Raw genomic sequence first — 9,762 nt, 5'->3', positions numbered from 1 at the left:
AAACATTAGCATCAGTGTTGACCTCATAAGAAGACGCCACATTACAGCAAACAAGTAAACACACATTACATTCAATGGGAAAACTGTTCTGCAAAACTCCCTGTAAAAATAATCATCCTTATATTTTCATAAGCTTGCAGATATAGTTTAACCTACGGTGTAATTGGTTCAGTAATCCGAGCAGCGCTTCACAGCTCCTATATAATTCAGCAGTGAATTTAACCTTCATACACTGACGCTGGATCATTTCGGACCGACGTTCTTCCCATTAACTTTGATCGAGTTGAAGCCGCATGAAACCGAAAACATAACAGCTACTTTCCACTTAACTGCAATCAGGACTTATAAAGGCAATTAGACACGGGGACATTATTCTGAATTATAGGAGATGACTGGAGGACTTTCAAGCACCACAACAAGGCTCTGTCTCCTACAGCTACTGGAAACTACTCACATTTAAAAAGGTAGGTAAGTGATTCTACGGGGTTTTATGAACCTTTTTCAATCACATTCTCTGAATATCTGCATGAGTACACTGTAAAAAAACACCTGGTGGCCACGCCCAGCTTCATGATGTGTAATGTTTTCCATGGGAGCAGTAGGGGGGGTAGGAAGCAAGTCAGTCGACATGAAGTCATGTAAAGATTCCTCATCCTACCTTTAAAAACAGCAAGAAAGGAACAAACCATCATAGCTGCGTCAACAACCAACATCCTCCGTCAGTAAAACCACCTCTTTCTGGAATAAGGGTTTTTCCTGCCTCTCAAAACTTCGTCGTCATGAAAACTGTTATTTTCTGGCAGGCGTTCGACTCACTGGATGGACCTTATTTTGACTGCAGTTACAGCATTGCGCCGCTATGGGGGCGCTGTAACGACAACAGTGCACCAGCAGAAGAAGACGAAATCTCCAGAATCCGTGTTTTTCCGCTATTTGTTGTATTAAAAATCGTCGTCCTGGTTTTCCCTGGCTGTTCAAACAGGTAAATATTGTTTCTTTTGCATCCTAGCATGTCTTGTTTATTTGTCTTGTATTCGGGCCGATACGGTACTTTAAAAAGCGACCAGGAGAAGCAAGAGTGCCGGTGAAACAGTGCAATTAACGTTACAGGCAGTTAAAAAGTAATAAATCATGTTACCGACGAGATGCAGCAATTTTGTCAGGGCTGAAAATAGGTAACAAATATGCATGAAAGGTGATAGCGACGGTCAGAGTGCAGGACGGGACGATTTGCGAGGAGAGGATAATGTTAAGCCTGATTTATGGTTCTATGTTAAATCGACGCCGAACCTACGGCGTAAGGACTACTTGTCTTATCCAGTCAAAATGTTTTATTTCTAGTCCCAAAAAATCATTACATTTAAAATAAGACAGTCACCTAAAAAGTAACTTGTTCTAGAAAACCATTTTCACTCATTTCAGTCTTGATGGTATAAAAGTTAGGGCATCTATAAGCTCGTTAGTTTCAGCCCTAACCCTTTCTTGTTTTGTTGAATGGACATTTTTCAATGATTGCTGATCGAAATAAACTCAAACTCATTTCAGTGAAAATGTTCTCTTGTTCCATTGGCAGTTTTTTTTTTAATTTATTTATTTTTTTTTATTTTTGGTAAGATTGAGTTCTTATATTTGTATTTATATTTTTATGTTAATAAAATAATGCTTTAACATGATAATTGTCATATTTTTTACATATAATTTACATTCTTTGTAAATTGGTTTCTTGGGAAAAAGGGGCAGATTGAATAAGATTCTTCTTCTTTCTGCTCTCTTTCATTCAGAATTTAGGAAGGTTTGTGTTTATATTAAATTGATTTATTTTATCAATTAATGAAATAAAGAATAAATACATTTTTAATCATATTAGAACTCCCAAAATACAAAATATCTTGTAAAAAGTGTTTGCCTGAGCCAGTTGAAGGCACGGTATACCCGCACGCGTGTGCACATGACCAGGATGGTGCCACCTCTGCCTCAATTAGAGCCAGGAAAAACCCTGTAGTCTAATTGCTTTTAAAATCAAACACCAACAACCCAAGCATCGGTAAGGCTTTTGTTTTCCCACCAATATAAATAAAAGGTATTTAGTTTAATCAAACGTGATGTAACTGTTAGGTGAGTGAGACCAAGTTGGGATACTTTCCCACTCAAGATACACCAGAAAAATGGTGAATGAAGGGTTTGAAGATGATGATAAGACAAGGTTTGTAGTGAAATAATGAATCTACTGCATTTATTGAAATTAATGGTCCACAAGAGCAAAAAGAACGAGGGAGGTCTCAGCTCGGGACCAAGTTTGTAGAGTCTGGACCTGTGACAACTCTCACGTAGACCACGTACTCCGGGATTGTTGTGATATGGTGTCCAGCAGAGACTGTTCTTCATCATTATTTCCTTCGTCACCATGCAGGAACATTACAAAGGCCAGCTTGCCAAACCTTCCTCCCACACAACAGAACTGCCGGGTTTGAAAGTGCTGCAGTCTTCTTGCATTTAACTCGATACCTTTGCATTACTAAAGAAAGGAAATCCCACAACGCTGGCTTAAGAGGAGGCAGACTCCTCTGTTGTTATACAGACACTGAGAACGCAACTAAGCTTGTAAGGACAATTAAAGATATGATTATAAATTCAAATATCTATTAAATAGCCTGGAACAGAGCTGGAACTGAATCTAATTCATTACTAATAGAGGAAAATAAGAACAAGCCTTAATTTCTTTTTAGTACTGTAGCTAAGTTGACAAATGACCCGAGTGTTGTTGCACTTTCGTATCCCTCAGTACTCACTTGGGACGACTTAAATTACTCCCTTAATGAGAAGGTTGCATCTATCAAGAGAAGACAAAAGGAAAACAAAGTTTTGGACCAAAGTGGCGTACGGCCAGAATTGGTCTCGGTCTTGGACCCCAGGAGGAAGGGGAAACTGAAATATAACTGAATTATATGCAAATACATTGTGAATAGTGATTAATCTATAATCAACGTATTGTTAACACCCCTAGTAAAAGCCTCAAAAATTTTTAGGAAACTACTAGTTTCACCTTTGTAGAACAAACAATAACGGCCGTGGTCATGTTATGACACCACAACATCTTATTAGAAAGACTTGGACATAACATCAGACTCAATGGTCCCGCATTGTGCTGGTCTAAGTCCTGATAGATTTAAGTTTGCGCGAGTAAATTACGTGTCCTCCGCATACACCAGAGTTAGATATGGTGTTCCACAGGGATCTGTTCTTAGACTCATTCTATTTTCCCTTCACAGTGCATGTCCTCTTGTTTTAACCAAGGTAAAAGACTCTATCCCCTGCAAAATGTGCAAACCTTTATTTTTCTTGGTTTTAATGTAGCAGGGCATATATGTGTCATGGGATTCATGGGAATTGGAGTTGAGTGCATGTTGGGGATCAAGAGAGGCCCCACAACTACTATGTATTTTCACAATAGACACATAACTGTCTATTCCAACTGCAAAATAGTGCAACACTGGTTTACCGATGTCCTTTGAGCACCGGCATCATTAAATGTTGGGCTCATTTTCACTGTTTTGCTGATGACATCCTACTATTTATGAATAATGAGCTAACCACATCTTACATTTACAGAGCCCAAAATCAGACTCTTTGAATTTAGTTAAAAAGCTGCTTTGTTCAAAAGGAAAGGGTGAAAAAAAAAAATCTTTATTTTAATTTATTCTTCCTGAGCCCAGATGATCAATTAGGAATCAATAGCTTTGCCCCGAGACTGCAGGCAGGTTACAGATATTGTCCACAATTAAATAAACTTCTCTGTCTGCTTAGAGATATGCCTTTACTTTCAGAAAAACAGCTTTTTTTAACAGGGTCTTTCAAGCACGTTAACATATTTTATTATAATTCCAAATCCTTTTGGGAATAAACCAATTAAGAGTATTAAAACCTATTTGAAGTGAAAATTAAAATCCTAAATAGGAGGAAACCACGGCAACAGCAGGGCAGACAGCAGAAATCATCCAGTACCAGCTGGACTGTCCCTGAAAGGACAAAAGAAGCCGGGCTGTGTTGTAAAACACACTATAAAAATGGATGTGAAATACCTACAACCACTACACAGAAGCAATTTCCTGAAGGACTAACTGGGCACTTTAGGGATAAAAGCCTGTAAAACAAAGTAAGAAAAGCACGACGTGTTCTGCAAACGCCGGACCACCTGCTCGTACAGTTCGGAGTCTGAGAAATGGCCGTGAATTCTTCCGTCAGCTATTTTCACACCATCACTCTCAGCCTGTTCATCTCTCTTAGCAAGACAGACAGCGCCGAGGGTGAGGACAAGTCCGACTCTCAGCCGAGGAGAGGAATATTTCACACAGACTGATGTTGGCCTGGACACTTTACTCCGCTGGGTAAAAACACAAAATGGGTCAATACAGTGATTGGCATGTAGCTCCCCGAGTCCCAGGTCAGGCCTCCGACGACCAATCCATCAGGATGCAGCGCATACTGATACTGTCGGCCGTCAAGTTCTGGATGCCTACATTTCTCCAGCGGTAACCCGTCTCAGTTCTTCATGGTTTGGTAAAAGCTTAAAAAGATCCCACAGTAGATCACTTTTATGAAATCCGTTTTAATTTTTCCATTTTTTTCTGTGTTTTTCTGGTTTTAATTTTTGAGAATTTGGTTTTTAGCATTTTATGCAAATTTAACCCCAAGACAGTAGATAAAGTAATGAAATATAGACAACTTATGCAATTATAACTGAAAACTTTAATGTTTTCATACTTTCAAACATATTTAAAGGCAAAAACATGGCATTAGTTATTCTGGTGTCCAATAAAACATTCCTTTTTTGGACATAAACAAAAAAATTCAAAAAGTTATTTGTGCGCTGAGGTGTGGTATAACACCTGTGCTCGTCCCTGTAGCAACAACAACTTGCTATTAAAAGGTGAAGGTGAGGTCATTGCTCTGAGGAGTCCAACACCACCATCTTACTATTATATTATTGTTCCCTGATAGACTCAAGAATACATTCATTCCACATACAGAAGACTCTAATTTTAGTTTACGACACATTTATTTTTCCCCATTTCTCCCCATCTTTTTCTTCTTCCATGACACATTGGGTTTTCTTTTCCACGTCTATGTAGGAAATGTGTATCCAAAGATGGTTCTTCTTCTTCTCCAGCCCCAGAGAAGATCCCCACGTTTCTCTATGTAACTTTGTTTTAATTTTAATTGACGTGAACCTAGAGCTCTGCGTTAACGGCATCAGCCTCTAACTCTGCAGCTGCATCTTCTGGATCTGATTCCCCGCTGTAGCGACTGGGATTGAGGACGTGACGTCACCCAGCAGAACTAAACCAGAGGAAACTACTGAAAACATGGAGATTCAGGATCTCTGGTAGAAAATTTGGTCTCATCTCGACACATTTTAGCAGAGTTTATTTTGTAATCTACATTTTAGTCTCGTTTTTATTCCTCTATGATATTGCATTATATATTTAATTATCGTTATCGTCACATGACCAGCATTTTCGTTGTGTCTTGTTTTCCTTAGGGGATGAAGGTTCGTTGACAACGATATTTAGTCATAATTTTCGTTGACAAGAGCAACTTTAGTCCCCAGCGTCACTGTCTGTTCACTTTGAGCGTTTTGATATCAAACGTTTCCACTTCACAGCGGTTTCAAGCTTACTTGTGTAGCAAGCAGGAGGAAATTTGATCGTTCACGCTCTGACGAAGGCACATCAGAGTTGACCAACCCTGCTCTACAAACATGTATGATTGAGTTTCAACCTCTGCAGGTAGTGAAAGTGACCTGAGTTTGATTGAGGACGTCTAAATTAGCCGGTGAACTTGGACAGCAACCTTCTGACTCACCTGCAGGGTCGCACCAGTGCACCTTGGGGGATATCTGCCCTTCAGAAGCTGAGACGGGTTGTTTGATGTGAAGGGCTTGTCTGAGGTCATTCCTCAGCATCTCTATGGTATTAAGGTCTAGTGCCACTTCAAAAGGTGTATTTCCTTTTCCTGAAGCCATTCTATGATGGATTTTATTCCATCAGCCACCATTACAACGCTGGGACGGCCAAGTAACGAAGCAAGGCCAAATTACGACACCCCCCCCAGGTTCTCAGGCTTCCCCTATTGTTATATCAGGCTCTCTAATATAAGTGTTAAAATCCTCTTATGACAACCCTGTGGCTGCAAACAGGCTTTGGCATGCATATTTCTCCTCTACTGTTTGATGATACCTAGGAACTTCAAAAACATCTGCAAAGCAAAGAAATTGAGCTTTGCACCCACGTACAAGACTTTACAGCAGGATGCCTGTCCAATCACAGTCATGCATTTGTAAAGGGAGCTAAATACCATAACTCAAACGTCACCAGTGGGAGGATGTTTTAATGGTGACATCATTTCCTCGCCATCCGTACAGTGACTTATAATTAGGGGTGTAACAATACACTAATCTCACGATACGGTACGATACACGATATTGAGGTCACGATAACGATACGATATTATAGCAGTATTTTTTTTAACAACCTTGACTGAGGAACATATGACTGGAAAAAATGGTCTTTTATTTGAAAGACACAAAATACAAAACAATACTGTACGTTTGCCCTATTGTTACAGTTTGTAATGCTTTATAACTGTTTAAGTTTTAAAGAGAAAGCCAGGCCAACCATTTTCCACAAACTGAACTAAAAGTATGAATAGTTTCTCTCATGTATGATTTGACTTTTTTCTTTTCCAGAAATGTAACAACTAAAATTAAATAAATAAATAAAAGTAAATAAATACATACAATTTTACATCATAAAAAAGATTGATTCATGCTCACCTTATAAGTGTAAGAGGAGATTTATTTTTGTTAAGAAGGTTATTTTGGTAATTCAGGGTTCATTATTTTATAAATATATTCTGATGTAAATCAGGGACTATAATGACACTAGTCAGTTTATCTGTAGTGATTAGTCTGTTTTAGATTGGGCGGAGTGATACGCCACAGTACGGCACTAGCTGCTGTGTTGATGTTCTAAAATCCTACATTGTTGAGGGACATTAAAGTACACTGGAACTCAGCAGAAGTTGTCCCCGTGTTTATCCTACTCTCGACCCAAAAAAGGTTTAATTTAATAAGGTAAGGCTTAACTCTACACCAGACTTACATAAGTAAAGGTTCAGAGCTCAAAACCCCGCTATAGTCCGCGGGTCGAGGCGCGGTCGGCACGCGTGGTCGGATGCGCGTTACTAGTCAACACAATAGATTAATATTAATAACCCAATATCGCAATACAGTTTGTCACCTCCACGACACGTATTGTGACATTTTTGTATCACGAAATTTCATGGCACGATATATTGTTACACCCCTACTTATAATAGACTGATGAACTTGAGCAGATGTTTGCCAGGTCTCGTGATGTCTTCAGGCCTTCATCTGCTCCACCTCGGTTCGTCTTTACTGCACTGATGATCCTGTGTTTTACTCTGTTATCCTAGTTGGACGTCTCCTTCTGGGTAGTAAACCGTCTCCATGATGGATCCCTGAACACTTTGAGGTGGCTTTGGATCTTATTCCCGCCTTATTTCGATCATCTCCTCTTGATCGCACGTCTTTAGAGGCTGTATTTTTGCAACGTGCAAACCTTTTTCTTGCCACGATACAAAGTTTTAGAGCCGCAGCCGTGACGATTCCTTTAAGCATTTGTTCCTCACTTCCCACTTGAACACAACCTTCCTCTGAAAGTGAAACTACTGGCTGCCTGAGAACTAAGAAACTAGTCCTGAGTGATGGAAGGGGACTGCTAATCAGCTTTGCAATTTTCTTGCGGGAGAATTACCAGCACAGGAACCGAGTCTCAACTTTTAGGACAGCCTTAAACATTCTCCCCAAGTCATCCTCGAGATAATGTTCTTAAATGTTGCCAAATAAATATGCTTTGATATTTCTGCACGGCTTATCCCCTGCCGGGAAAGCTAGCCGTCCTCGAAGGAAGGCTATTGTCTGCTGCCATGATGGGCGACTCCTCCATCAAAGCCCTGCAGCTCTCCCGCGAGCATGAAGAGAGAAATACGAGGCGGTTCACCGAGGACAGCGGTTCATCAGCTCAGTTACCAGACCAAACAGAAAAACACACACAGCGCGGCTCTGCCATGACCTCCGCCGCCTAGTTGTACACGAAGAAGGAAAAGGAGCAGGGCTTATCTTCCTTTGGGGAGGGAGCAGAATGCAGAATGAGCCTCGGACCTGATCATTTGAGGCCAGATAGGAGGGATTTCGAGTGGGACCCACGTTAGGATTAAAGCTGGAGTCAGGTGTTGGTCATCGAACCACAGCACTGATCCTCAAAAAAGCTGCAATTTTAAATCCCTTAAAACAATCAGGGGTCTCAACCAACATTTTTTTTCTTTTAAATCCAATAATTTGTACAAATCAGTCGAGAAGCTATAATGAATCCCAGACAGAAAAGCACCAACATGTCAGACCGAATGAAGTTTGATCCCTCAGACTGATTGTTCACGCTGCCAAATTTCTCCTAATCAGCCGCTTAATTACAAATTTATTTAATTATTGAGAGAGAGTGATTAATCACCAGCTGCAGAAAGACAATTATTCAGCATCGATGGGGAACTCCGACTTCTGCCGCAATCTCAAATGTTAGAACCAGAGCTTTCCTGTGTTTTATGGCATAATACTTACCGCTATATCTAAAATAATAGATTCAAGCCGTTTCCTCCTCCATTTATATTAATAAAAACAATTGGATCAAAGAAAATAAGTGTTATTTAAACCCAAGGGGCATCGTCCCTGGACAATCTAACTCTCATTAGTCCTGCAAACCCCTCCACAACCGACAAGCTGGGATTCGAGGAACCAGTTGAGGTCTTGAGCAGGGGCGGATCTACTGGGGTGGCATAGGATGGCAACGGCCACCCTAGAAAAAAGCCTTGCCACCCCAGCTGGCAATTATGAATCAAGAAATAGTTTACGAACATGAATCTCCGACGTCCAAATGCATTGAATACAGCAAGAGCTAACGCGTGCTTCCTGGGAACAAAGTTTTTTCAACTCTCAGGCTCATAAAGACCTATTTGCGGTCTACTATGACAGAAAAAAGGCTATAAAGCTTGGCTATACTCAGCATTGAATCAAAACGAATTAAAGGTTTGGATCTGGATACATTTGTGATGCATTTTTCTGAGCAACATTATAGGAATAACAGTTTTATGTTATTCTCAATGGTGAGCCTTGAAGCTGCTAAAATGACGAGCTGAAACAAATATGCACAAATATGCAAGATTAACGCGCAAGATAAAAAAAATAAGTTAAAAAATATGTTCTGGCGACGGCACCCATAGCTTGAGGAAAAGTATGGTGGACTGAAAGATGGAGAATGAAAAGGGACTTTTGAACAGAAGTTCACATTCAAAAAGATGCCAGATGGTTCGCTGGACAAGACTAAAGTTATTTGCATGTTCTGTCAATTTGAAATGAATTACCATCGAAGTACGTCGAGTCTCAAATACCACTTGCAGCCAAACACACGACCGATGCAGAGCGTGCCCCCCCCCCCTCGTCAAAAGTAGACAACGCTGGATAGATGTGAGGGAAGGAGTCTGGTTCCTCACCTGAATATATTAGATGAGTAAAGAGAGATCTGTTCCAAAGAATCTGAAGTATTAGCTAATTATAGCCCAACTGCACTTTATAGGTTGAGTTACACTCCCTGCTGTTACATGTGCACTTTATTTGTGATTTATTTTTTG

The sequence above is a fragment of the Cololabis saira genome, chromosome 22, assembly GCF_033807715.1.
Source record: "Cololabis saira isolate AMF1-May2022 chromosome 22, fColSai1.1, whole genome shotgun sequence".
Lineage (NCBI taxonomy): Eukaryota > Metazoa > Chordata > Actinopteri > Beloniformes > Belonidae > Cololabis > Cololabis saira.
This window is presented reverse-complemented; position numbering follows the sequence as displayed.